At 41.5% G+C, this 22,622-nt stretch overlaps 1 protein-coding gene across 9 annotated transcripts in view; it reads right to left on the minus strand.

The window, feature by feature from the left end:
- The window catches only part of FNDC3B (fibronectin type III domain containing 3B), a 358,677-nt gene extending 337,091 nt beyond the window's left edge, over positions 1–21,586 (minus strand). For 3 of the 9 annotated variants that reach the window (XM_024992081.2, XM_024992092.2, XM_005201696.5), the window contains exon 1: positions 21,440–21,586. The gene's annotated coding sequence lies outside the window, so the exon portion shown is untranslated. Of the gene's footprint in view, positions 1–1,069 lie in introns of all 9 variants that reach the window. The other 6 variants (XM_024992085.2, XM_005201697.5, XM_024992089.2 and 3 more) reach the window with 3 other exon arrangements.
- Positions 21,587–22,622: the final 1,036 nt, after the last annotated feature.

A 22,622-nucleotide genomic window follows, 5' to 3' on the forward strand; every position in this document is an offset into this window, starting at 1 on the left:
CAGCATTAACGTAACACGGACTCTACAGAAGAAGAAGTATCAAAGAAAAAAGGAAGAGAAAGAGGAAGAAAAGCAGTCTTGGCTCCCAATGACTTCCCAGGGCTGGGTCCAAGACCTCACGAGGTCCAAGCACACTGCCCTCGTTTCCAGTGACTCCAACCTTTTGCGGGGCGGGGCGGGGCGGGGGGGCGGCGGGGGGCGGCAGTGGACTTGAGCTAGTTTGAGTGTTTCTGTTACTTGCAAAACAAATAGTTCTTCACTATCACTGGACACTCAAAATTTTTCAATCTTCACTTATTTTCAGGTATCAGTTATTTTAAATTGAAAATTCCATATTTCTTCCAAGAATTGGAACAGAGTTTTCAAACTGAAATCAAACAAATTTTCTCCTAGTTCAAACACATGTTATATCAGTGTCAAAACAACATTGTTTTGCTCAGTAATTAAGCCATTTATTCAATAACTTACTAAGCACTTGTTGTCTGCCACTGCACAGAGAGAAAAGGAAAGACATGGTACCTGTCGTCATGGAATTTCTGTAACAGTGGACATCTAAGGGGAATCGGCAGCCTCCTTGCTCCACATATCGCTACACTGGCCTCAGTCAAACACACACACACTAGTTCTAACTGAACTGAAGGCTCTCTAAGTTTCAGGTACTGGTTCATGCAGCTCATCAGTTCCTACAACCTTCTACTGCTAAGGGAGAAATGAAAAGTGTGGGGTGGGCCACGAGAATTTTCTCTCACCAATGTGGGCAGTCAGCCTCATCACCAGGGAGGAAAGCCTGAGTGTGGATTTAACTCATCAGTTCAGTTCAGTCGTTCAGTCACGTCCAACTTTTTACGACCCCATGGACTGCAGTACTCCAGGCTTCCCTGTCCATCACCAACTCCCAGAGCTTGCTCAAACTCATGTCCATCGAGTCCATGATGCCATCCAACCGTCTCATCCTCTGTCGTCCCCCTCTGGTACTCTTCCTGACCTTCACCACTACCAATTCTTCTCTGAAGGCACCTACAAGTGTGAAAACAGCACTACCACCTCCTACCCCGGGACAAGGGCTCACCAACATCCACAAGAAGAATCATTTCAACTGAAATGTATCCTCTTCCATCGCTTATACTTATTCAGAGGTTTACAAGATTGAGTCATGAGAATCCTGAGAGAACATCAGAGAACTCAGTGTCAACTGGTTCTCTATGACAGTTCACTATGAGAGTTCCCTCTTCATGATGGAACAACAGTCTGCAAAAAAAAACAAGTATTTAGTAAACACCAGTTTGAGGCCCAGGCCCTTTCACAGCTAACAGGAGCTGACTACCTGGTTAAATCTTCACATTCTTGCTATTCCAAGTATGTATTCCTTAAAGTTGAAGGCTGGAAAATTTAGGTCAAAAGATGCCTAACTGGTTTGAAACATTTCAAAACAAAGGCTCTCAGTAACTAAACCACTCAAAAGAACAACCCTAGGAATAAATGATACACACCCTCTATTCCTCTAAAGGTTTTAATTCACTGGACAATGGATAAACATCCTTATACGCAATCATCCGGTCAGCATCCTGGAAAAAATATCGTTAAGCTACAGGTTAAGTAAGTTTATACAGGCTATCAGGTATAGTGTTTTCAATGATTACTTTTCCATGGCAAAAGATGAATTGCATTACTGACTTAGAAAAATAAATAATAACGCCTAACTTGTATCTCTGCCCTGATTTCTTGCCAAACTTAAATACACCAGATATACTTCAAATAGTTTAACCAGTCTATAACAGATCCCAGCCAGCCAGTTAACAATCCATACAAACATTTCAAACTTAAATTCCCAATCAAATAAATTTTTAGATCAAGACATCTGACTCCCAGTATCACATAAAATTTTCCAAAGCCCTTTAAGTTGTTTTTATGTGTAAGTTTCAAATTCCCCACACCATGGGGTGCAATTCCTGTCATGAGTCTCAAGGAAGACTAATCTCAGAAGTGTCAAAAAAAAAAAAAAAACCCACCGGGACCCTTACAACAGAAAAGGCTACTAGAAAGTACCATTTCTTTTAAAAATGAAATATAAATTTGGATTTTAAAAAGTCCCCCCAAATATGTACCACACGATGTGCTCGCGCCAAAATATCAAAACACACATATATCATGATTAGCTACAAAAACTGAGGATCCCATGCTTTACTTCTTCTTATACTGATGGTGACAAACAAATGAGGAAAATAAACGCTATGAAAAATGTTCACAATGACAACCTGAAGCAAAACGTCAGACGCAAAATGCTCCCCACTAGAGGCGAACTGCTAAAAGGCGAAGAATTAAGACAAAAGGACGATATTCATAAAAGTCCCTTGACTCCCTGGTCTTTTGCTATGCTGATATTAGAAACAAACTCCTTTCGAAATTAGCATTTCAGGAAACAAAGAAAAAACTCTTAAGTGTACAGTCAGTGCAAAGCAAACACAATGACCTGAAGTAACCCAAGAAGACCGGTTCCCTACGAATTACAGATCCATTAAAACAGAAGGGCTTCTTTTACCTTCTCTGGACACAAAGACTGAAACGCTTGCTCTTCTAGTACTGGCTACTCCTGTGATTTTAAACAAGTCCCTTCAACTTAAGGGACTCTTCATTATGTATTTCCTGGGAAAACCTGACATTGTCTTAGAAAAATGAATTATATACCAACTGAGAATCTGGAACAGAGCATCCCAATAAATCAAATATCAAAATGGTAATAAAGATATTCTGATTCATTAAAAAATGTAAAGATATAGGAGGAATATCATCAACCTGCTTTAAAAAAAAAAAACAAAAACACACTTTTTAAAAGATTTCATTTTTAAGCAAAGGACATGAATCAGTGAAAACCAAGAAAGCCAATGCAACCAAGATTAGTCAATGCAACCCTGAAAGGCAAGGAGAGGCTCACTTTCTCTGTAACATTACCTAATACCAATTTTTTTCTTCCTGCTGTTGATACTAACAGAGTAACTGATTGCCCTAATGAATATACAAATTTCTCCAAAATGAATGTTGGTTTTGAAAAGCAAATCAATCTTAAAAACAACTAACCCAGCAAGTTTCCAGCAGCCAGTGGGATATGTGAGAACTGTGCAGTCTGCAAAAATGTGGTAAAAAATCCAGAACTGAGCCAGTTCTGACAATATTCAGAAAGATTTTCTACACACATAACCTGTATACAAGTCCATTCATGATTTCAATGTACATACATTCCTATAATTGAGATTAAAAACATCAAGTTCTTTTTTTAATAACACTCTTCTTATTCCAGTCCCCCAATCAACCTCTATGCAGCACTGCATGATTTTTTTTTTCCTCCTCCTAGCTAGTTAGAAAATTAAATTTTCTTCATTTCCAGCCAGGGGCCACTCAAACAAATCTAATGGGTGTAGACAGCATTTCCTGCTTACTGCAAGAAAATAATAGGATTGCCATTATTAACATGGCCTGGGGCATACACTGAGGTGGGGCACCGAAGGAACTGACCTTTCATTTTCATCAGTTAGCCTGCAATGACTGCCAGATTTTTGTTTTTGTTTTGTTTTTTTAAAGTGGTGAAGGTTGTTTTTTTCCCCCAACATTAATGTCTAACACTGGCTCATTCACTCCCATGGAGCAACACAGACTCCAGTCCCTATTCTTTCCATTCAACTGTGTTTATGTCTAAGACAACCTGCCAGTACACAACTAGCTAAAATTCAGGTTTTTCTTCTTTTATGTTTTTGGAGCTAAGCTTCCAATTTATAAGAAGTTAGTGAGGCCTAGGCACTGCCAAAGCAGAGAAAACCATTCTAGTCATTGACACCTCTGCCAAATATTCTATGTTATTTTAAAGAAATGAGCATTGAAGCGGTGAGCAACAAAGATGGCTAAGATTTAAAATATGTCAAGGTCTTACTTAGCCTGCACCGTGCTGTTCCCCTGCAGTGGCATCTCTATGCCATTGTGTAGAGATGAAGAACATCATCCGAGGTGAAGACCCAGAGATGAAAGGCAGGTCCTGGAGCCCCATGGTTTTGCCCACTAAAGTCAAGGCCCAATCTTCTCTCTTAAAAAGTTAGAGCAACATCCACAAAAAAGGGAGAGGGAAAGGGAGCAAGTTACTCTCCTTTATTACAACTTTCCTTAGATCCCAGACTTTGGAGAGGAAGCAAAACTGCTGTATATCTACTTAAAAAGAGACCACCTTTCTTGGAGATGGCAGGGAAAAAGAAAAATATTGGTAGAAATAGCACTTTTTAAAGTACTTTTCTTGGCATTGTGACACGCTCCCTCCAACCCCCCAAAGTGATTCTCACTTATGTTATTTCATTCTATGCCCACATTCCTTTATAAGCTAAACAGCTCAAGCATGATTTTGGAGATGAACTACAAAGATGTCACTTGAACAAGAACACTCAAGGAGTCAGGGGTAAGTCCAAGACAAAAGTGATGGCTTGAATTCATATATATTTTTAAAGTAACAGAGAAATGATTTTAAATAACTATCATCCCATTAAGAAGTATGTCCAATGATTAAATGTCTGTAATCAGTGAATAAAATAATAAAATAACAGCTCTCTCTTGCTAAGCACTTGACAAAGCATCATACCGAGCTAAACAGTTCTAACAATTCCTTTCAACAGACAAAGCCACCAAAATGCTGTAGTTAACCAAACAGAGTTACACATTTGCAGAGAGCTGAAAATCTGGGGTCTCAAACTCAGGGCTCAGTTTCCAGAGCACGTGGGCTCAGTCCTCCCACTACAAATGATGATGAAAGATTTACCTTCTTACCAAAAATATTAGGTCCAAGTTAAGTGATTAGCTTCTCATGCCCCACAAATAAAAAAATTGTATGTGATACTCTGCTATTATTTACAGACAAGAACTAGAAAACTTCCAAGAAGAGTGGTTTCTCTAAAAGATGTTTCCTTTTCATCCAACCTATCTTGTGATTAAGCTTTCTAGAAAGTTATTAGTATGCTTTTCCTGAAAAAATGGCATGAAAAAGTTATTTCTTGGCCAAAATGGACATTTAACTAAAAATATAAAAATACAGCAATCTGCATTAAAAATACTTAAAAAAAAAAAAAAAGGTTGTTCATTAATCTGCCAAGCAGAACATCTGACAGCAGACAAAGAACTGCCCCTCTACTGAACTCACAGATGACTCAGTGGAAATTAGAATTTGGAAAACTCATCATCCCACATAAAAGATAATAGAGACAAACTCACTCACCTTCATTGGCACTACATCCTTCTCAAACCTGGCCTACTTTCCTCTACTCCCTCCTACAATCCCTGCTTCTCACAAAAGCGAGAGAGGAAAGCCTGCAAAAATAGAACGTTAATGGCAAATACTCGGGGCCTAAAATTACTCCAAACAAAATGAAGCTAAGGGAATCTAGGGAAAATTTATTTGTACCCTCAATTTTCTCTTATTAGCCAACTACTATGCTTTAATGGGTTTGCACTCCTGAGAAAACTGAATTAAGAGAATTGGAAAGTAAAACATAAATAGGAAATGACATTGTTTCCACAAATTTAATAAGAAAATAGAAAAATCTAAAAGACTAGGTTTTAAAATTATCAGAGTGTCCCAGGTATCATTAAAATACAGTTAAAGCTACAGGCCAGTAACCACATAGCAAGATCAGAATGTCAAAATCAAATATACCTGGAAATAATTCAACTGCATTAGTAAAGAAATTTTGCATTGAAGATGCGTGTGTGCTAAGTCGCTTCAGGCGTGTTCAACTCTTTGTAACCCTAGGGGCTACAGCCTACCAGGTTCCTCTGTCCATGGGATTCTCCAGGCAAAAATATTGGAGTAGGTTGCCATGCCCTTCTCCAGGGGATCTTCCCAATTCAGCAACTGAATCCGCATCTCTTATGTCTCCTGCACTGGCAGGGGAGTTCTTTACCACTAGTAACACCTGGGAAGTCCAAATTAAAGATATCTGTTGCTAATTAAAACCTGAATTAAGACACAAGCCTTAAAAATTATTATCCATTTCTTCTCCCTGCTCCCATAAGTCTCTTTAAAAAAAAAAAAGACAGCAGGTAGACTCAGTTGGAAATGCCTGTGGGAATTAAGGTAAAGATCTATAGTTGAATACATTGGTCTAAAATTCAGGGATATAGCTAGGGGGTTGGGAATTATCAGTCTTCATTTGTGGCATAACAAAAGAACATCCATATCCAGTATTTTTATGTGCTAAGTATAAATAATGAGACATATTCACTAAACAGCTAAATAATTTTAAAAGGGCAGCATTTTAAAAGTTGAACTTCCTTTCTAGGAGGCTCAAAGCTGATTTCATAATTTCCTTGAATATGAGCATACACATGGGCAATTTCAGCATCTTTTATCCAAAATTAATTACATATCAATAAACCTCCACTTTCAGGTGAAAAGTGGTAAAAGTGTACAAAGGGTTAGACAGGCGAGGATCCAAGCAATTTAGAACTTAAGACAACAAAGTGCCCAAATGCAAAAATGAAAACATACTCCCTTTTGTACAGTGCTTAACACTGTTTCCTCTACACCTTAAGGCATAAAATAGATGTTTTAAAATTAAGTGCTCTTACAAGTTAGTTCAATCACACATACTCCTATATATAAAACAGATAACCAACAAGAACCTACTGTAGAGCACAGGGAATCACACTCTACATTCTGTAGTAATCTATAGTGGAAAAGAATCTGAAAAAGAATAGATATATACACACATATGTATAACTGACTCACTGTGCTATATACCTGAAAGTAACACAGCATTTTAAATCAACTATATTTCAATTTAAGAAAATTTTTAAAATTTTAAAGTTAGTTAGATCCTGTAGTACTCTGTGTCATGAAGACCACCACCATCAAGCTCTGAAAGCCTGGTTACAAGGCAAAGGCTTGCTAGCCCTGAGCTGCACCGAGAGGAGGGCATGTAGGCAGGCCAGCATCAGGGAGCCCCTCTCTGGGATGGCAACAGGTCATGGACATTTTACCATTTATAGCCTCCCTCCTGGACAGAAGTTTTGAGAAACAAAGAGAAGGTTGTTCTCACAGTCCTCCCCATTCTGTGGACACACAATCCCCAGAGAAGCACACGGCTCCTTCTGGACCATGAGCAGCACTCTCGTGAAGGAGTAAGCAGCAGTGTTTAGGTAATACCGCCGTGGGCACTGCATCTTCATTACTCTTCATCCACACCGCCCCACACACAAACACAGCGAGAGAAAGCAAGTCAGGTCCCACTTCAAAGCTTTGTCCTTAACTCACCTTTGGTGAACTCACTTTCTAAAGATGGAGTAGGGAGCGCAATAATTTCTAACAAAGGAAGCATTTAGGGCTGCCAGCTCCCCAGGTTTAGCCTGGGCTGTCTGGGAAAGCAGAGGGCCTCTCTGAATCCTGAGATCACCTTTTATGCACCACGGGAGCTGCTCTTGGCGTTTGCAGAGACGAGACACGTTCTAGTCTGTTCTGGGCTCATCCCACCCCTGTGGCTGCCTTCAGTGCAACCCAAACACCACAAACTATTAGCCTTAAAAGGACAGAAAGGGTTAGTATTAGGAATGCGAGGCCTTGCTTTTCCAGGTGCAGCTTATAAGTACAGGATCTTACACTATATAAATTAACTTAAATGAAAGGCACCGGGGAGAGAGAATGCAAGGTGAACAAAACGGTGTTGCCACTGAGTGAAAAGGACTCTCTCTCACAGCATTTTCCACATGTCTGAGTCAGGTAAAACTTCACTACCATTTCTTAATCAGCTGCTCTAGATCATTCCCATTCACTATATTGAGTTTCTCATATATTACTTTCTATGAAGTATACTTCTTTCTCTGGTTTCTCTCATCCAAGGTTCAGTTGCTATTACAGAAAACAATCTAGGAAAATCTCCCTCTTGGGAGATGTCCAGAATATTATTATTGTTTCAAAAGTAAATTTTAGGTTTCTGGACCATCGACAGGTTGAACACATGGAAGGCATTCAACTAGTACTTAGCCTTAGCATTCAGCTACCTGGGAACACAAACAGACCCTGTTCCAAGTCTGGAGATACAAAGAAGACATTTAATGTGAACTATTAAAGCAGCAGTGTGATATAGTTGAAAAAAACTTCTGCAGTCCAGGTGATCTTTTCTACCTTTTTGAGCATATCCTTTAATCTTAGTTCACTGACATACATTTACAGCACACCAGGTATGATTGGGCTTCTGCAGTAGATAGTGAAAACAGAAAAATAGAAATCTTCTCTATCTTTCATAGTTTTATATACATGCAAGTCCCTGACACGTGGTATGTGCTCAACTATTGCTGGTCACTATTTTACATCTGGCTTGCAGTCCAAATGTTTGGATTGAGTGCACAAATGACAAGTGTCCTCGTTTCTATATTAAACCACTAAGGGTGGTTATCATTTTATCCCAAAGAACAGGACGTTAAACCCTTCTGAGGAACCCTTCAATTCTGCCCTGGGTCCTAACTAGAGTCCTCTGCTGTCCCTTCTAAGTACTCCTCCCACCTCACCTCTTTGCAGGCAACAGGTAAAAAACTTGAAAAAGATAGATTACCAATAGGGCCGAGTTCCCAAATCTGAGTTTCCCAAAGTTGTTGGATCACAGAATTCACCTGAAACACCTAATGAAGATGTCGGATCCCACCCCAGACTGAATGAATGAGGGCACACGTGCGCCTTCCGCCCCATACATTAGCCCTAGGATGCTCGGAGAGATTGTTCTCTTCTCAGGTATGCTTACCTCGCCCTGCTAGTGGCTGAGGTCAGTCTCCTCAGATTTCCATCATACACTCTTACCTTTTCTCCATGGCTTGCTGCTGCTAAGTCGCCTCAGTCGTGTCTGACTCTGTGTGACCCCATAGACGGCAGCCTATCAGGCTCCCCTGTCCCTGGGATTCTCCAGGCAAGAACACTGGAGTGGGTTGCCATTTCCTACTCCAATGCATGAAAGTGAAAAGTGAAAGTGAAGGCGCTCAGTCGTGTCTGACTCCGTGCGACCCCATAGACGGCAGCCCACCAGGCTCCCCTGTCCATGGGATTTTCCAGGCAAGAGTACTGGAGTGAGCTCCATGGCTTAGTGTAGCACTAAATACTCTGGCCTCCAGTCTAGCAGAATCAACTCTCTCTGCTGGACCCCCAACCACTTAGCAAGACACATGTTGGGTTTTTTTTCCTGCCCCCTCAGTGTCTCCGTTCTAGAGTTTCCCTATAAGAAGATCATTTTAAACTGTCACCTTTTTCCAAAAATAATGTTCTTAATTTATAATTCCCAAACTAACTCCAATAGACAAGCAAAACATACATAATTGAGGGTGGCATTTTTAGGGAATAGAAATATAAGCTATTCGTTCTATTTGTATTTTCAAAATCAATCAGTGATATGATACAAACATGGGGGGGAAATAATCCATGTTCTCTTTGGAGAACTTTGTTTCTTTAAAATAGCAATGGATGAAAGGCTAGGTTTGCACTGAAAGTGACTCATGCTTTTAATATTTTATTAGATCCCTACCATGAGAAAAAAAAATTTCAGGAAAACCGTGGAAACACAATGCCGATAATATCGCCCATGCTTCAAAAAGATCGACTTCAGCAGAGAAATAATGACTTGAGTGTCTTAGAAGAGGTACTAAGTTTAAATGGCATATTTAGCCTAGGAATTTATCCAACCATCCATCCAATGAGCACTTACTATGCACTCTCCAAAGACATTAAGGTAAATAAGTAATCATTCCTACACTCAAGTAAGGAGACAATCAGACAACACTGAAAAGGACAAGAGTTCTGAAAAGTATAGAAATAGTGCCAGAAGAAATTAAAGAAAATGATAAATTACCTAAAATCATGGCTCTGGAGTGAAGTCTTTCCATCTGGATTTTTATCTGATATTTTCAGTATTCATAACATGCACTTTATGCCGGATGTTTAAGCTTTATATCCAATCACTTAACAAAAATCCTGCACCATCATTTTATAAGTGATCTACCTAAACTCAACATTTGTATCTCAGAAGCAAAACAAAAAATCAACACTCAGAGAACAGTCACCATTATGAATAATTAATAGGTGCTAGACATAAGTTCAGATGAATAAAATACTACATACTTGCTTTCTCTCACTCTATCCCCTCTCAGTAAGTTTTAGTGTAACAAACTGAAGAATGCGTTTCCTTAAATGCTTTTCCAACACTAGTACTGAGATGACTTAGACCCTTTCTCTAAGTGGAAATCAAAGTTTTCCTAGAGTATGGAAGATGACACAATTGAAATTACAAAAAATGTTTAAAGGTTAGAAAATATGACAGGTCTAATTGTACATCCTACTCCCTGGACGACTCACAGTGAAATTCATCATAGACCATCTTTGTGTGCCTACACAGTCTGTGGATATTAATAAACTACCTGGCTCATCTAAATGTTAAAATATCTTCTTTTCTCTCTCTCCAGGGATCTCCTACTTTTAAATAGTCTCCTCTTAAATTCAAGTCAGTTAATAAAATAAGGAAACACTGACCTCCAAAAATGGCCTAGGGGAAATCACCCTTTACACTGCACTAGGCAATGGGAAGGAGGGGTAACATCTACACACCCAGCACGGAGTAGACCGAGGAGGAGCAAACAGAGGCAAGCTGAAATCATGTGGAAGAAATCTCCAATTTTGTTTTCAATTTTTTATTGTGATAAAACATACATACCATTTGCCATTTTAACCATTTTTAATCACATGGTTCAGGGTACATGAAGGTTCAGGTACATGAAATATATTAACAATATTGAGCAACCATCACCACTGTTCATTTCCAGAACTTTTCATTATCCCAAACAGAAGCTCAGGATGGATCAAAGTATAATACCTATTCCTCTTCCCCTTGCTTCTGGTAATGTCTATTCTCCTTTTCTTCTCTATGAATTTGCCTATTTCAGGGACCTCACATAAGTAGGAACATGTAATATCTGCCCTTTTGTGTCTGGCTTATTTCACTCAGCATGTTTCCAAGGCTCAACTCTGTTGTAGCATGTATTGGAATTTCATTCCTGTTTATGGTTGAATAATATTCCACTGTATGTACAGACCACATTGTTTATCCATTCATCTGTGAATGGACATCTGGCCTTTTTTCACCTTTTAGATATTCTAAATAATATCAGTATAAACACTGGTATACAAGTATCTGTTTGAGTCCCTGCTTTCAGTTATTTGGGGTACACACTAGGAATGGAATTGCTAGGTGATTCTATATTTAACTTTTTGAGAAACCACAAAACTATTTTCCACAGCAGCTGTACCTTTGGACATTCCCAACAGCAATATATTAGTGTTCCAATTCAACATATTCAAGTATTCTCTGATTCATTAATTCAGATTAACATTTACCTTTATTACCCTAAATTGGATTTTTTTTTCCTGGTACAAGAAAAACAGAAAAATGAGGAACAGTAATATCTAATGACTTTTAACATTTTTCTCTTAAGTGACTTAAATAATATAAAATGTGTTTTTAATTTTTTTTCAATATAAGATAAAAAGGAGCATAATACCCTAAAAGCATATTGAGGATCCTACATTTACAACCTGTACCATAAAAACTGGTCAGTCTGAACTCTAAAAAGTCAAGTATTTGAAAACCTCATGTCTGAATAAGTCGATATAAATATTTTTAAATATTTTTTAAAGAAATTTACTTTTCTTGGGGCAGTTCACAAAATACCTGGAACTAAGCTGTCCAGGAAGGCCTTGCTTTAGTAAAAGTAGAAGGGAAAGATTTATAATAAACTTACCTAAATACCACTGGCAGGCTTTCCACAACTTTGCCCAATCCCATATGGAGGAAGAGATGGGCAGTTAAAAGCAATAATGATGTTTTTAAGCCTTTAACACCTGCTCTCACCAATCTGCCATCAAGTGCTTACAGGAGGAGACAACAAGTAGCAAAACAAATAACAATAGAAAACATTCAAAGCAAATCAACAGGCATATCTGGGACTCTATTGGTGGGAGTGGGATGAGAGATGGGGAGGTGGACATTTGCTTACTGTTATGACTTATTTTGTATACAAAAATATACTTCTAACTATTCCTAGTTCATGTGACAGTACTGAAAAAATTGCCGTTTATTTCATGGCAGTCCCACACCTCTATGAAAAAGCCCAGTAGTAGAACTATTTTCAACCCATACTGCAGTTTTACATTGTTTTCAAGTAAATTGATTTTTCCAAGGTGCTTAAAGTGGTTTGTTCTCCCAATTAAGTAAATATTCCTCTTATGATCTATTTAAATTTGTTACAGTAAAACCTTTTCATATAGAGTAGTAAGCCAAACTTTATCTTAGACTTGCCTGGATAATTGCAAATTCCTAATTAGTTACATCCAGAACAATGAATTTATTTTTAACAGAGACCCTCTCCCACCAGCTGTGGAGAAACTGACTGAGCCCCTTAAGAATAAATTAAATCGTGTTATTTCCTGGGATTTTAGAATCTTCCATTATGTCTCAAACATACTACATTTGCTCATGTATGAAGACAATTTTCCAGATAGTTATTTTAACAGAAAGCTTTTCATAATTGAACACTTTGAGTCTGTATTATATCAACTTAATTTAAACAAATTTTTCTGATTGGTTGCCTTTATAAAAAAAAGTTCATCTTCCAAAAAGTTAAAACAAGGTTTGTATCAAAAGCCTTTAATTCTTATATAAATTTAGTTTTAAACATAGCCTATAGGTGCTCCAATTGTTAACATTTTTCAGATTTCAGATAGGAGCAAAGGACTAAATTGTCACATCCTGCCCTAGGAGTCTGGTGGCAAACACAGCTCCCTCTACAACATCTCAAAAATATGAGCAAAAGACCCCTGAAGTAAACAGAAAAATGTCTTGAATTTGCAAAAAAAGTCAGAACAGCATAGAATATTTCATTAAGCACCTAGTTTAGAACTCAATAACTGCCTCCTGAGTAATAAACAAGTAAATGAAATAAAATTACATAATTATATTTTAAACTCAAACATAATCATTTAATACAAGACACATTTTAAACAGAAACTTACTAGAATGGCAAATTATGCTAGCTTTGGCTCAACACCATTAAAATCTTCTCCCTCCAACTATATGAAAACTGACAAGTAGTAGTAATATTACACAAACAAAAGATGAGAGGAGCCAGTGACTGAACCGACGGTGAGTTCTGGCAAGGACCTTTCATTAGCCAATGAAATTATAATCCAGGTGTTTTTATATCTCAACTAGGGACCAATAAAAGAGATTCAAGGATTGATACATTTTTAAATTAAGAAACTTCCCCACCTGTAATAGATGATCACTATAGTCTTAGCTTACTGGATTTATTCTTGGTGGTTTAAAAACCTCCCAACTTCCCCTCTCCTCTATGGGTTCCAACCCCTACCCCCACAAACCTCTGGTCTCCAGAGACAGATCCTTGACTCTAAACCCACACCATAAACAATCCCCCTCTGGGTAAGCTTGTGACTAGGGACCTGCTTCTCATTGGCTGTACCTTGCAAACAGTTCAAGTACGTGCGTGCTCAGTCCAACTCTTCGCAACCCCATGAACTGCAGCCCTCCAGGCTCCTCTGTCCATGGATTTCCCAGGCAAGAATATTAAAGCAGGTTACCATTTCCTTCTCCAGGGGATCTTTGCAACCCAGGGATCAAACCCGCATCTCCAGCATTAGCAGGCAGATTCTTTGCCACTGAGCCACCAAGGAAGCTCAAGTACCAACCATCAAGTCATCCTCCCAAGTGAGCCTGTACTTTGCTTCAACAGAAACCTGCCTCCGCCTAGCCAGTGACTGAAGCATTCTCTGCCTTTTAAAAAACACATTAATACTATATATACAGTATTGTGTATTTCAAGGCAAAAAAAAAGTGCTTACAAATATTTTCCTATATTCAAAGGCATTCAGTGTCAACTAAAGAATAAAGCTTTTCCTCAACTACCTAGGGGCTTCCCTGGTGGCTCAGGTGGTAAAAAATCTGCCTGCAATGTGGGAGACCTGGGTTCAGTCCCTGGGTTGGGAAGATCCTCTGGAGAAGCGAAAGGCTACCGACTCCAGGATTCTGGCCTGAAGAATTCCATGGGCTATAGTATAGTCCATGGGGTCACAAAGAGTCAGATACAACTGAGTGACTTTCACTTTCAATTACCCAAGTGCATTCCCAGCAGCTGCACAAGGATGAGAATTAAGGTTTACTTGAAAATAACAGGCTCACAGTTGACCTATTTCAAATCCTTAAAAATGATGCTGTGAAAGTGCTGCACTCAATATGCCAGCAAATTTGGAAAACTCAGCAGTGGCCACAGGACTGGAAAAGGTCAGTTTTCATTCCAATCCCAAAGAATGTTCAAAGTACCGCATAACTGCACTCATCTCACACGCTAACAAAGTAATGCTCAAAATTCTCCAAGCCAGGCTTCAATAGTATGTGAACCGTGAACTTTCAGATGTTCAAGTTGGATTTAGAAAAGTCAGAGGAACCAGAGATCAAATTGCCAACATCCGCTAGACCATAGAAAAAGCAAGAGAGTTCCAGAAAAAAATCTACTTCTGCTTTATTCACTATGCCAAAGCCTTTGTGTGGATCACAATAAACTGTGGAAAATTCTTTAAAACATGGGAATATCAGACCACCTGACCTGCTTCCTGAGAAATCTGTATGCAGGTCAAGAAGAAACAGTTAGAACTGGATATGAACAACAGACTGGTTCCAAATTGGGAAAGGAGTACGTGAAGGCTGTATATTGTCACCCTACTTATTTAGCTTATATGCAAGTACATCATGGAGAAACGCTGGGCTGGATGAAGCACAAGCTGGAATCAAGACTGCCGGGAGAAACATTAATAACCTTAGATATGCAGGTGACACCACCCTTATGGCAGAAAGTGAAGAGGAACTAAAGAGCCTCTTGATGAAAGTGAAAGAGGAGAGTGAAAAAGCTGGCTTAAAGCTCAACATTCAAAAAACGAAGATCATGGCATCCAGTCCCATCACTTCATGGCAAATAGATGGAAAAACAATGGAAACAGTAGAAAACTTTATTTCTTTGGGCTCCAAAATCACTGCAGATAGTGACTGCAGCCATGAAATTAAAAGACACTTGCTCCTTGGAAGAAAAGCTATAACCAACCTAGACAGCATATTAAAAAGCAGAGACATTGCTTTGCCAACAAAGGTCCATCTAGTCAAACCTATGGTTTTTCCAGTAGTCACATATGGATGTGAGAGTTGGACTATAAAGAAAGCTGAGTGCTGAAGAACTGATGCTTTCGAACTGTGGTGTTGGAGAAGACTCTTGAGGTCCCTTGGACTGCAAGAAGATCCAACCAGTCCATCGTAAAGGAAATCATTCCTGAATACTCATTGGAAGGACTGATGCTGAAGCTGAAACTCCAATACTTTGGCCACCTGATGAAAAGAACTGACTCACTGGAAAAGACCCTGATGCTGGGAAAGATTGAAGGCGGGAGGAGAAGGGGATGACAGAGGATGAGATAGTTGGATGGCATCACCAACTCAGTGGACATGAGTTTGAGTAAGCTCCAGGAGTTAGTAATGAACAGAGAAGCCTGGCGTGCTGCAGTCCATGGGGTCTCAAAGAGTCAGACACAACTGAATGACTGAACTGAACTGAATGTCTTACCACTCTCATTGAATGTATTAACCTCATAAAAGTGAAGAAGAGGCATTGTGATTTCCAAAGTGAAAACACAGTAGGTTGCAAATATTTCCCTATACAGAAAATGATTTCTCCCCCCATTCTCAGCTATAACTGGGCTTCCCTGGTGGCTCAAATGGTAAAGAATTTGCCTGCAATGCAAGAGACCCAGGTTCGATTCCTGAGTCAGGAAGATCCCCTGGAGAAGGGAATGGCAACCCACTCCAGTATCCTCCATCCTATTCCCCAAACTTCACCCCACCAAGAACCTGTTCTGGGGCTTCTCAGGTGGCACTAGTGGTAACGAATCTGCCTGCATTGCAGGATTCCATCCCTGTGTAGAGAAGGTCCCCTGGAGGAGGAAATGGCAACCCACTCCAGTATTTTTGTCTGGAGAATCCCATGGACAAAGGAGCCTGGCAGACGACAGTCCATGGGGTCACAAAGAGTCAGAAGAGACTGAGCATACACTCGACATGCAGCTATAATTACTGAAAGCTCAAATAATAGACTTACTAAGATACCATACGGAGAAGGCAATGACACCCCACTCCAGTACTCTTGCCTGGAAAATCCCATGGAAGGAGGAGCCTAGTAGGCTGCAGTCCATGGGGTCACTAAGAGTCGGACACGACTGAGCGACTTCCCTTTCACTTTTCACTTTCATGCATTGGAGAAGGAAATGGCAACCCACTCCAGTGTTCTTGCCTGGAGAATCCCAGGGACGGGGGAGCCTGGTGGGCTGCCGTCTCTGGGGTCACACAGAGTCAGACATGACTGAAGCAACTTAGCAGCAGCAGCAGCAAGATACCATACAGGGACTGAACCCCATGCCTCTATCATTCAATTTTGGAAATTCCTCTAGGAGACTGTCGTTCTTCCCCTCCACCTTAAGAATGATTCTGAATCAAGCTGACTGTCTTGTCCACTTCAGCAGTGCCAACCAGCTATGGACCACATGTAAGGAAATACAACTTTTGAGAGGTCACAAATCAACTACGGCATTAGGAATATGGAGAAAATAAAATTTCAATCTTTAGATTGAAATTCATCACAAATAAAAAAAATGAATCATTTTTCAAAGTGTCCAAACACGATTTGGAGGTCTCTGAAAACATGCAAACTAATTCCCTAAGAACAACTCAGTTTTTAAACTTTGCAATGTAATAAACTATGGAGTTTGTGCAAGGCTTTGCTAAACACTGTTCAATACACTGACTCATATTAACCCCTTGTGACAACCACTTGAAAAATGGTACAGGTAAGATGTTTTCTCCTTATACTAAAATGAAGAAACAGACTAACAGAGTTTCAGAAATCTATCAAGGACACACAGCTAAGAAGTAAATTAAGTCCCTGACAGACTATTCTGATTTCAAACTGATACTCAGATGTGGCCCTCACTAGGGGATATAAGATTTGGGAGGCCCATGAGATCTCTAATCTTTGCCTATCATTTCAATATCTTTTAAATTATGTCTCATTTGTATTAAGCACCTTGATGTCCAAAATATGGAACTATGCATCCTGAGTTAAATCATGTTTCCAGTATTTGTCACGATCACAAGAACACCATAATCCTATTTATAACATGATTCTTATGTTGGTTCTTTGACAATAACTATGATCCCAATAGTCAGGAAAGGGTATAGAAAGGTTTTTCAGCTATCTGAATGGTCTAATTAACTGATGCCTCACCTTTAGTTGAATTTACAATTTTCAGAGATGGAGGCCACACAATTCACACAACACTAAAATAATATAGAACAATTTAAAGCTGACTTACTAGTGTCTTTCAGAATCACATTAATACTCTAGGGTCAGGATTATGAACTGCAATTATCCCTGAGCAATACAATAACTATGAAAGATAGAGCAGCTTCAGATACATTTATAACGAATCTAGAAGTTACTGTTTTTAAAATTCTAATAAAAGATTATTTTGTCATCTGTCTTTTCCTGAAAGCAGTAGGCAAAAAAAAAAAAAAAAAAGGAAAGAAAAAGGTATTGGGTTATTGGATATTTATGGATGAAATCCAGATAAATGAATGCTTATTTTAACATGAGTTGGAATTTTCACTTTCATATATTAATAAAATAAAGTTGTTGAAATTCCTTCTACCAAATAAATTCTAAAATGCAAAAGATTTAAATTAAATCCACTTATCAGAAAACTATTTGACCATATGCCACCAAGAGAATCTTCCTTTGGTAGTAAAGCAATGATTTTAATTCTTCAGATTAATCATGCAGCTAGATGAGGAAAGTGAATGCTGATTTGGTTATATTATTTACCTGAATGAACACATTTGAAAAAAATCACCCAATGAACAGGTAAATGGATACTGGGAGTAGTTTTTTTCAACTTATTAGTGATTTTTTCATACCATTCCCTACTTATACTCCTTTATTATACTGAAAATAACCAACAATTCCTATAAGCAGTTATTTCAATCAAACAGAAAATGTCATTTAAAGTTTTTGTCTATCAGTTTTTACTATGACAGGCAAGTATTTTTAAAACAATTATTTGCTTGTTTTTGAGCTACAGGTAATCTGGTATTTGAATTCCACTTAACAACTAAATCTAAGCATCTTCTGGTGGTATGGAAGAAAGCAAACTGAACTAGGCAATCTTAAAAAGGAATGGGATCCAGTTAAACATAAATAGATTTGAGAGAAAGTTCCTCTTTACAGTCCCCAAAATCGGGGTACCTAACCACTAGCCACAAGTAGCAGTTTAAAATAATTAAAAGTAAATACAATTTAAAATGTAGTTCTTCTACGAACAGGCCACATTTTAAATGGTACAACAGTTACACGTGCCTGGTGACTGCCATACTGGACAGCAGAGATATAAAACCAATTTCATCACCAAAGAAAATTCTATGTGATCTTGTGCAAGTTGCTAAATTTCTATGAACCTCAATGCCTTGTCTATAAAATGTCCTTAACATCACCTAAATTGAAAGACTATTAGAATTTTAATGAGATAATGTTAAAAAAAAAAAAACAACCCACCACTATATGCAGTACTTAGTACACATTAGATATCCAAAAGAGTAATTATTAATCTAGTATTGCATTTTAATCTAAAATCACAAACACGGAACAAGTCATTCCCCCTCACTGGGCCTCATTTTCCTAAAACTGAAAAGTTGGGAGGTTCTTCAGGTTTTCAGTTCTAAGGACACTATCAAATGTCGCCACTTTAAATGAAATGTTAGGCAAAACTCCTACTGAGTAAACTACTACCTAGGCTCCTAGAGCCAGCTTCCTAACTGATCCCAACCATTCCTCCAGAAACCCCAGAAGACTGACTCTCCAATATAGCCCATGGTCTGACGTGAGCTATTTATAAAGTCTGTCTTAAAAGGTTACTGGAATATCTTTCTGAAATTGTACATACTGTAATTAGAAGCTACAACCTCCTATCCCATGATGATATCTTACAGTTTTAAGATCTCTTTTAAAATGAACACTATCTTTATGTAGAATTCTTTTCTCTTAGGAGCATATAAACCAAAACATTTTAAAAGCGCCTAGGAATTTAAGTACCATTTTTTAGTGACTTTTTCTTTCTACCAAGTATGCCTCATTCTTGGCCAGCTTGTGCGTGACCCTCTCGTGTCTAAACAAAGTGAGAATTTCCGTATGGTGGAGGGAGGCGAGTGACCTTACAGGTGAGGTTCCTTTGCAGGACCAGAAAGCAAGCCCAAAGACTTTACCGTCATTAACAGCCGCTCCCGGAGAGCCAGGAAATTTACAAAACGCCGGTTCCACAGAGGCCGCTTCCAACCAGGGGAAACCACTGGCCCCCATACAAGGCACAAAACCAGGGCTACAGGCTGCTCTTGGCGTGGCTGCATGGGCTCTTCCCCCGGGCGTAGTCCCGGCCCCGTGTCACAGCTCTAACTTGAGAGTAAAGAGCAGCTCAGGCAGTAGAACAGAGCATTTTTGCCAGAGGCCAGAAGCCTCAAAAAAAAAAAAAAGTGTTATTCCAGAGCAGATTCCTTTTCTTCCGGGTCTGTCTGCTCCCTCTGACTCTTTGCCCACAACCACCGTGCCTCCCCTTTCCCAATGCCCCACCTCTCTCCACATTAAAAAAAAGAAGAAAAAAAAAAAGGTGGCGTATTCCCTCTTCCTTAGCTTTCCCTACGAGAGCCTGGAAACTGGAGGAAATTCAAATCAAATTAACTGCACATCAAAAAATAAACAGACAAGCAATCAAGGGGGGTGCCCACCCAACAAAAGACCTCGCCCGTTCCAAAATATGATTAAGCCTGGGTGGAAGAGGGGGAGGGAGACTAGAAACCAACAAGGATGGAGAGATCAACGTATGAATCTGCGGCCCCGGCTTCGGCCCACTGCGGCCAAATTCCAAATCTTGTTTCAAGAACGTGCTGGACTGATGAGAAAAAAATTAAAAGTTTTAACTTTTAAGGCAGTCCGCAAACGGTACTGTCTAGATAAAATGCCATCGCTTCCCTTAGTCAAAGATAGAAGGGTGGGAGTTGAGATTCGAAAAGCTCCAACTCCAACCGCGCACTCCTGGAAGCCTCCCCGCCAACGGCGCCGCCGGGCGGCCCTGCCCCGTCTCCGGGGACATCAGGCCCGGGTGCTCGGGCTCTTACGGGGCGCGGGGACCGGACCTTTGGGAAAGTTCGCGGGCACAGCCCGAGGCCCCACTTTCCGCCCGGAGTGACAAGCCCTTCCCACGCCGGCCGGCCCCCGCCCAGCCGCGGGCACCAGACGGTCCGCGCGGCCCCTCCCGGCCGCCTCGGGGCGCGGATTCCGCCCGCCCGCCCCACCCCGGCCCGGGAGCCCCTCGGGGTGACCGACTGACCGGAGCTACGCTGGCCCACACACCGGGTCGCCCGCTCCTTCCCGCCGCGCCCCACTCCCCCGCCCGAGCTTCCAGCCGCCAGGCTCGCCGAGTCCGGCCGCTGCCGCCGGTTACCGCCCCCAGCCCGGGGGGAGCCCGGGGGGCAGGACGGGGAGGGAGGACGTGGCGCGCACTGAGGTGGCCAGCGGCGAGGCGGGGAGTGTCCCTGAGAGGCCTGGCCTGGGCCGGGGGCCGGCTCGGGCTCGGGACCCTCCCCGCGAGCATCCCCGGGTCGGAGGTCCCGGCCCGCCCCCGCCTGGCGCGGAGAGGCGGCCCGACTTCAGCCCCACTTCGCACACCCGCCCTCCTCCCTCCACCATATGGAAATCTACAGCCTCAGAAAGTGACACGTCGAAGATTCCTCGGCCTCTCCGCCCGCCCTCCCCCTCCTGGGCAGCGTTCCTGCCGCGGAGATTCCGGGAGGGGGAGCGGATTCCTCGGACAAAATCTGCTGGGAAGGCTAGGGAGGGCGAGGGGGGAGGGAGAGCCCGGGAACCACTGCCCAGATTTTTTTTTTCCCCATCAAGAAAGAATCTACCCGTTTCTTTCCCTCCTCCAAACCTTGGCCAGCTGTATGGATGAGCGGGGGCCGGGAGACCAGTAAGACGCGGCCCCAAAGCGCAGGCCGGCACCCCCCACACCGGGCCCCCTGTTCCCGGGGTGCCCAGATCAGCGCAGGGCGCCCCAGCACTCTGGCGGCAAGTTTTCCTCGGGAAGCCCGGCGCTCCCGAAGCGCTCCGGGACAGGCACGCACTTTGGCAGACTCTGCGTCCGGACGGGGCTTTCCAGCGCGCCGAGAGCGGCGGCAGAGACTTGGGATCCCGGTCCCCTCCAGACTCCCGCTCCTGCATCCCTTACCTTCCCTGGGGCTGAAACGCGGGGCTCCGGGCGCGCCACACACCGGGTCTCCCACGCCTCCCCAGCCGACAGCCCCGAGAATCCCTGCCGCCCCTTCGCTGCTCCCGCCGCCGCCGCCGCCGTCCCCACCGCCGATCTCCTCCTCCTCCGGCCGCCGCCGCCGCTCAAATAACTACCAGGAGGGTTAGATGGGGGATTCCGCCATGTCAATGATGTCGGGACCACATGGGGATTTGGGGCCCGCCCACTGCCGTAATCTGCAGAGTATAACCGCCTCCACAAGCCCCGATTCGCAGGAACTGTGGGATCCTCCGTTTCGCTCTAGTCCTGCATAACTATCCAGAAACTCCTTTTAGTTCAGCTAGACTTTAAAGAAGTCTGAGGCTTAAGGGAACTAGCAACTCCTGAAAGGCGAGGAGTTCATGTTCTGCCAAGATCGCCAACACCGGTATAAATGCGGGGTTTGCTGTGTAATTATCAGAGTTAAGAATAAGACATTTTTTCATTTGCACATATATGGACTGTGAAGAAAGCTGAGCGCCGAAGAATTGATGCTTTTGAACTGTGGTGTTGGAGAAGACTCTTGGGAGTCCCTTGGACTGCAAGGAGATCCAGCCAGTCCATTCTAAAGAAGATCAGTCCTGGATGTTCTTTGGAAGGAATGATGCTAAAGCTAAAATTCCAGTACTATGGTCACCTCATGCGAAGAGTTGACTCATTGGAAAAGACTCTGATGGTGGGAGGGATTGGGGGCAGGAGGAGAAGGGAACGGCAGAGGATGAGATGGCTGGATGGCATCACCGACTCGATGGACGTGAGTTTGAATGAACTCCGAGCGTTGGTGATGTACAGGGAGGCCTGGCGTGCTGCGGTTCATGGGGTCGTAAAGAGTCGGACACGACTGAGCGACTGAACTGAACTTTTTTAAAATCCCCACAACCTTGTGAGCTGTTCTGTCACCTCCTTTCTCTATTTCCCTCAGCACTTTGTTCATACCATTCACATAGCATTAAGAGATTTTATTATATTAATACCAAAGTTACAGTGTATGTTTCCCCTTTTCGGTGCCCAATACGCGCTCCTAAGAGCAGAGACTGTTCCTTACTCCTGTCTGTATTTCTGTATCAAACAGAGTATAATGCATAAGGCACAGTAGGACTCATTAGGTAACTGCTGTGTTTAT

This window comes from Bos taurus, chromosome 1 (assembly GCF_002263795.3).
Source record: "Bos taurus isolate L1 Dominette 01449 registration number 42190680 breed Hereford chromosome 1, ARS-UCD2.0, whole genome shotgun sequence".
Classification (NCBI taxonomy): domain Eukaryota; kingdom Metazoa; phylum Chordata; class Mammalia; order Artiodactyla; family Bovidae; genus Bos; species Bos taurus.